Genomic DNA, 5,999 nt, shown 5'->3' with positions numbered 1-5,999 from the left:
GCAGTTTCTTGACTGGCCCACCAGGCGTTCCTCAGTTTATCAAACAGTCTTTGGCTGGAAGGTTTGTCACACTTTGGTTTGGCAGCCTGTGGAATCTCACCTGTATCCTGTTTACCAAACATAGCAGCATAGCAACCACACAGCACAGTGCAATACAGCATGGAGAGAGGAAATAAAATACATTTCCATACTGTCACCTGCCATTCAATCAATCAAATATCTGAACGAGGGTTGGAATGAGCACAGGGTCACTCCTGTCTCACACTCTCAGATAAAGCTGCATGAATTGGTTCCTCCTGTAAGCAGGGAGGAATCCAAGATGTTTGATTTAGAAAGGACACACTGTTCCGTTGGATGCTTTTCAACACTTGCTGCTATGATGTTAGCAAAGCAAATAAGAGGAATGTGTTAACGGCAAACCACATGAATACCTGTTTCCATACAATAGACTATTTCTGAAATCTGTAGTATTTGTTCTCTTGTGTTACAGTCTTGCAAACTACATTTTACATTGAAGACATATTCGTTAACAGTAAGGGGGGGGTGGACTCGATGATCTCTAGAGGTCCCTTCCAACCCCTACAGTTCTGTGAAGGGATTGCACTGGGAGCTATCAGTGCAGCTGTCTCAGTGTTAGAGGGTTCAGCTTTGCACTTCATCACCTACCTGCACATCTGCCAGGACTTCTGAAAACCAAAGGAGACTCATTTAGGTGCAGCAGATTCAAGTTCTAGTTAACTAACATTTAAAATGTACGACTGTCGAAACAAATAACAGACTCCAATAAATCCATACAGGCAATTCTTCAGTCCTCCTTATTACTTAGGGAGAAAAGGCTTTCCTCTGTAATCCTGCTAGATCTCCATTGTTTTCTGCAGCAATCAGTTTGTACTTGAGTCAGCACTAAGCCCTTGGCTTTCATAGCAGCAGGTCAGCAGTTAGCGTTTGTTCTTTCCCTCTTCCCAAGAAATGACTCACAACGATCAACAGTCCACCTACTTTTTTTTACATCCAGTTCCAAGTGCCCACAAAATAACTATGTTTTACTTTTTCCATATTCTTTACAAATAATGGAGGAGTGAATCATATCCTTTGGAAAGATCACCAAAGAATGAGAATACATAGCAGAACTAACTGCAGACTTAAAAAACAGAATGAAGAATTACTTGGAATCGCACACTGGAAATTTAAACTAAATTGCACTTTTGCTACTAAGAATAACACATAAACTATTAATGAAAAAGCAAGATAATTATATTTTACATCACTTTTCAATTTTAAGTGCTTTCTTGTCATTGCTAGGTTTCTGTATTTATGTGTCTACATATATAACATGGTTCCCCGTCTCGTTTTAAGGTCGGTATAGATCCTTTAACTCTTGTTTGATTTAGATAAACAGGTATTGTAACATTAATATGTAATTTGGTAGCAATAAAATTACATGAATTCCAGCTAAATGAAAGGGGAGCTTCACAACCACTCATTTAAAATGTCACATTAAAGGTCCAGAGCTGGCATCTAATATCCAGTAGATGCTTGTAGGAAGTGGAAACCAACTCCAGATGAGTTACTGATTTTGGAAACCCAAATAAGCTCCTTGTCCACCACCTATCGTTGGACATTTCTGAATCTTACTCCCAGGATCCGAATATTGACCCTGTATGAACAGTTGTGGTTTTTCTTCCTTTTAAGTAACTCCATTATTTAACATACTTTTACTTCCAGAAATACTTTGATCAAGATAATTTGGGGGATGCATAGAGATTATTGCCTAAAATTTTAACTTCTATAGGTTAAATCTGTGAACTGCTGATCCATACATTTAGGATTTTGGTATTCAAGAATACACAAACTAGAAACCTATTTCTTTTCCCTGCATGTTTAATCTGATTCTTTATACCTGAAAAATATGTGAAGTAGTTTTAGATTTGCAACTGACAACGTACTGCCCAGTCAACTGCCTCAGTCATGAACCCAACTTGCTGACACAGGATTATTAAATCATCTTGTAAGGTTTCAAACTTGGCATCTCATTTGTGGAAATTAACTTATATTTTGGAGCCAAGTTGCACACACAAATTTCACTGCATGCTGTAAAATATCACACTATTTCCAAGGTCAGGGCTGTGTTAGTAAATTCAGTGCACGTAGTGGGGGAGAGGCTTCACAACAAAATTAAATCACTTCAAAAATGCAGCAAAAGACAGGGAGATGTAATTGTATATGAATGTCTAAGCCTGTGCTCTGCGCAAGTCGGAGCAGAAAGAGATGTATCTAGATCTGTATGTATCTAAACATACATAAAACGTTACATGGATTATTTTTAACCAAAATTTGAAAACAAGATGATACTTGTCTTCTACGTTTCAATGTAAGCTTCATTTAACATAGACATTCATCACGCTTTTGGTGGCCTGAGGTTCATATCAACAAAGTGAAACAGCAACTCCTCCTTAGCTGACCAATATTTTGCAGAGCTGAAGCCATCATGTCTTCTGACTGCACTTCCAGTTAAATTAGTTCCTTGCTAACATGCTGTTTTTAAAGAGAAACTACAGAGTACGCGTTAGAATTCCGTATACAAAAATAGTTGTGTATTTTGTACACAGTCAACAGCAATACATGACATCAGCCACACATCCTTCAGGACTGTGGAAGTGTGATGAAATAATAGTAGGGACTTAAGTTACAATTGTATTTAAGTTGAAGGACTATGAAATCAGAATTATCCTTCTCATAAGTACTTGCTTTGCTTCATCAGCCACATCACTGGGTGGCAAAAACCATTTTCCTACACAGCGCATTGTTAGAACTGCACACAACTGGCTCTTGCTATTTATAATTTAATTAATACAAGATATTTTACAGAGAGCTCAAATTTATTTAAAACGCATTTTGAATCAGAGAGTGAAGATTTCTGATTAGATGATAGCGAAATAGTGATTCTGTGTAAGTAGCACTAATCAAATTGCAGTCACCACACCGAGAGAAGCAAAATGAAAAGCAGGCGCAGCATGCAGATAGCCAATTGATTTTGCTGCTGTAGAGAGTGGCCACTTAGAGAGTAACTAATTGCTCTTCTACATGGGACATTTCTACAAAGCCCCATTCCCCGGCTGTCCTCATAGATAAGCACTCTAGTCTCAAGTATGCACAGAAGTTACTGTTCCAGTTCCTGCTGCTGACCACTCTGCAGCCTGTGCTTCATTCTGAGATCACTCGCCTTACAAAACCAAGAACGTGGATTTATTTGACTTGATTTTCCCTTTTTGGAGGTGCAAGGCTCCCCATTCACATGTATCATTTCCTTCAGTGATGGATTCAGATGGAGGCAGTGCACCAGATGCTCAGGGAAGGATCAGATGGGGTCAGACATAAAATTAACTTGTTGTGTTTACTTTTAATTCCTATTTGCTTAAGCAGATGCAGCTCTATTTGCTATAACACACAAAACTCTTATTGGAAGCATGAGGCAATCTATTCTTCAGAACGCTGCCACTTCCAAAGGCTGTAAAGCAGGTTAGCAAAAAGCATCATCATTTCTGAGCCCCAGTGTAAGATTCTTCCAGCCTTTGATGCTCTTTTTATTCTTAAACCAGTACACTGATCTCAAAAGTAACACAACAGCCTTCGTAAACTTTATGCAAGTACAAAAAATTCACTGTGTTTAGCAACAGCACAGGAAATTGTAGATCAAAGCCTGGTTGTCACCTCCTGGCACATGATTGCTTTTGTAAGAAATGACAGCATCTGAAAAAAACCGAGCTTAAAGTAAGCATGCTTCCTCCTGTTCGGAAATACCCAACAGAGGTTACATGCTACGTTATGCTGGGTACATCATAGCACAGCGCATTAAAATATCTTATTTAGAGAGTAACTCTGAGGATAATTTCCAGTCCTCTTCTATTTTTTAAATTTATTGTTCCTGATTTGCAACGGTAACAGGAAGTTAAGGATTTTGAGGCCAAAATTAACCATTTTCCACCCAGGAGCGGTGAATTTTTCTTTTTAAGCTTCTCTAGCCTGTTTTGGTGACAGGTACTCCACAGACACACAGCTATATTGAAAGGTGGATGAAAGTTTGAAGTGAAGTACAACACATTTTTATTAATATAAACTACATCTTTTGGTCTCGGGTGCGTACGTTGCCAAACTTTGACCCAACTTTGAATTTGGCAATTTCCTACATATTTCCCTCCTCCGTGCTTCACGTGATTCATTAAAGAAGCTGTGATTGAAATAAACCTGTGAATTCCAAAGCATAAAAATAGATGCAACCAAGTTGCAGAAGAAACAGAAATAAACAGAACAAAGAGGATCCTTTCTAATCCCCCTCATCTTTTTTGGTTATGTAGTTACATGGCTCCATTGACAGCAGCTTCACTGGATACATATGACCACAGGATCAGACCTCATATGTACCAGACCAGGATCAAGACCAGGCAGGCATTTTGTTAAGCAATACTTGTAACAGCTCAGACAACAGCACAGGGAGTGTGGAAGCAGCCATTTCTTGCTCTGTTCTTCATTCAATCCATCTTTCTGAGACTGCTTTCCAGAGGGATCAGTTGCTGCAAACAGCCTTGCACCAAAACAAGACATGGCAGCCTTCACCCGCGCACCCTGCACGCACACACGCACACTGCTGTCTCTTGCCTTTCCGAGCGTTGCCTGCAGGCTGCCGTGTGACACCCGGCTCGTCCACCCTGTGAGCAGCATACAGCCCTGTGCTCTGCCTGACCCAAACCTGACAAAGCCTTCTCACTTCTCACAGGCTGAAAACAGCCCCCCTTCTCCTCCTGAAGTGAGAGACGGTTAATGCTTTTATTCATCACAGGGGAGAAAGACAAACCCAGCCATGCTAGTAAATCTCCTCTGCTTGCTGACACGTGTCAGACACAACATTCTCATCCTTAAAAGCAGCAGCAAAAATAAAAACAAAACAAGAGCTCCTACCCCTCCCCCCCCCCAAAAAAAAACACACCAGTGAGCCACAGCCCTTGTCTGGAAAAACCAAGCAGACATTATGCTCTTATTGCCAGAGCACAGTCATATCCTTTGTTTAAATAAAATCCACAGCCATTTCTTGTGCTCCCCATTATGTGCAGTGCAGCTTCCATGTCAGCATAACACTTGCTGAAGGAACAAACCCTGCACGTTCAGTCCCTTAGGAGAAACCAAGGTATAGTTATGGAGTAGTGCCAGCGCCTCATGGGCTGCAGAGAAAGCAGGAAGGGACACTGCTTACCCATTTACCTGAGCAGAGGGCACTGTCTGCATCTAACTTCTTCCCTGACTGCAGTCAGTTCTCTGGTGACGTGTGCTCAGGGCTGACAAATGTCCTTTCTTGCTTAAGCCCATGTCCTGAAAAGTCAGGCTGGCTGTGTGTGTCTGTCACTGGCACAAAGGGTCTGTGCAGCGCTGGTGCTGCTGGGTCAGGAGTTGTGAGGAAGCAGAGAGCTCCAACAGCTCCTACTCTCCCAGAAGCACCGAACACCAGGAAACGGCCCCTGAATCCTCAGAACTGTAAAATTTCCTTCAGCCTGCACTTCTGGGTGGCTGGGAGCTGGCTCTGACCAGGACACAGTGCCAGGAGAAAGGTAACGTGCTGCTGTGCCAACCAGTCAACTGCTTGGCTTGCAGGGAGCACTGCTGATGTTTGTTCTCCCGGAAGCAATGCCATTAATCATTTGAGTTACTTGTATGCAAATGGGAAGAGATCAATTTCAACAGCTCTCACCATGGTTCACAGAGAAATATTTCACCATATTTGTTTGCCTTCCTATTTGTTTAAGGTACAGCACTGAGAAAATAAGCATTTTTATGGGCCAGCTATAAGCAACAGAGCTTAAGTCTAACTCCTTCACCTTGGGTCAGTGCTATTTAACTTCAGAAGAAACAATCTTCTTCATACTCAGCAAATTACAGTTAAGATGTTCCTGATGTATTTATGCAGTATTATACACATAAGAAGCAAGAAGGAAAGAAGATTCCCTAAA

The sequence above is a fragment of the Coturnix japonica genome, chromosome 20 (genome assembly GCF_001577835.2).
Source record: "Coturnix japonica isolate 7356 chromosome 20, Coturnix japonica 2.1, whole genome shotgun sequence".
NCBI lineage: Eukaryota > Metazoa > Chordata > Aves > Galliformes > Phasianidae > Coturnix > Coturnix japonica.
Note: the sequence above shows the minus strand (reverse complement) of the source record.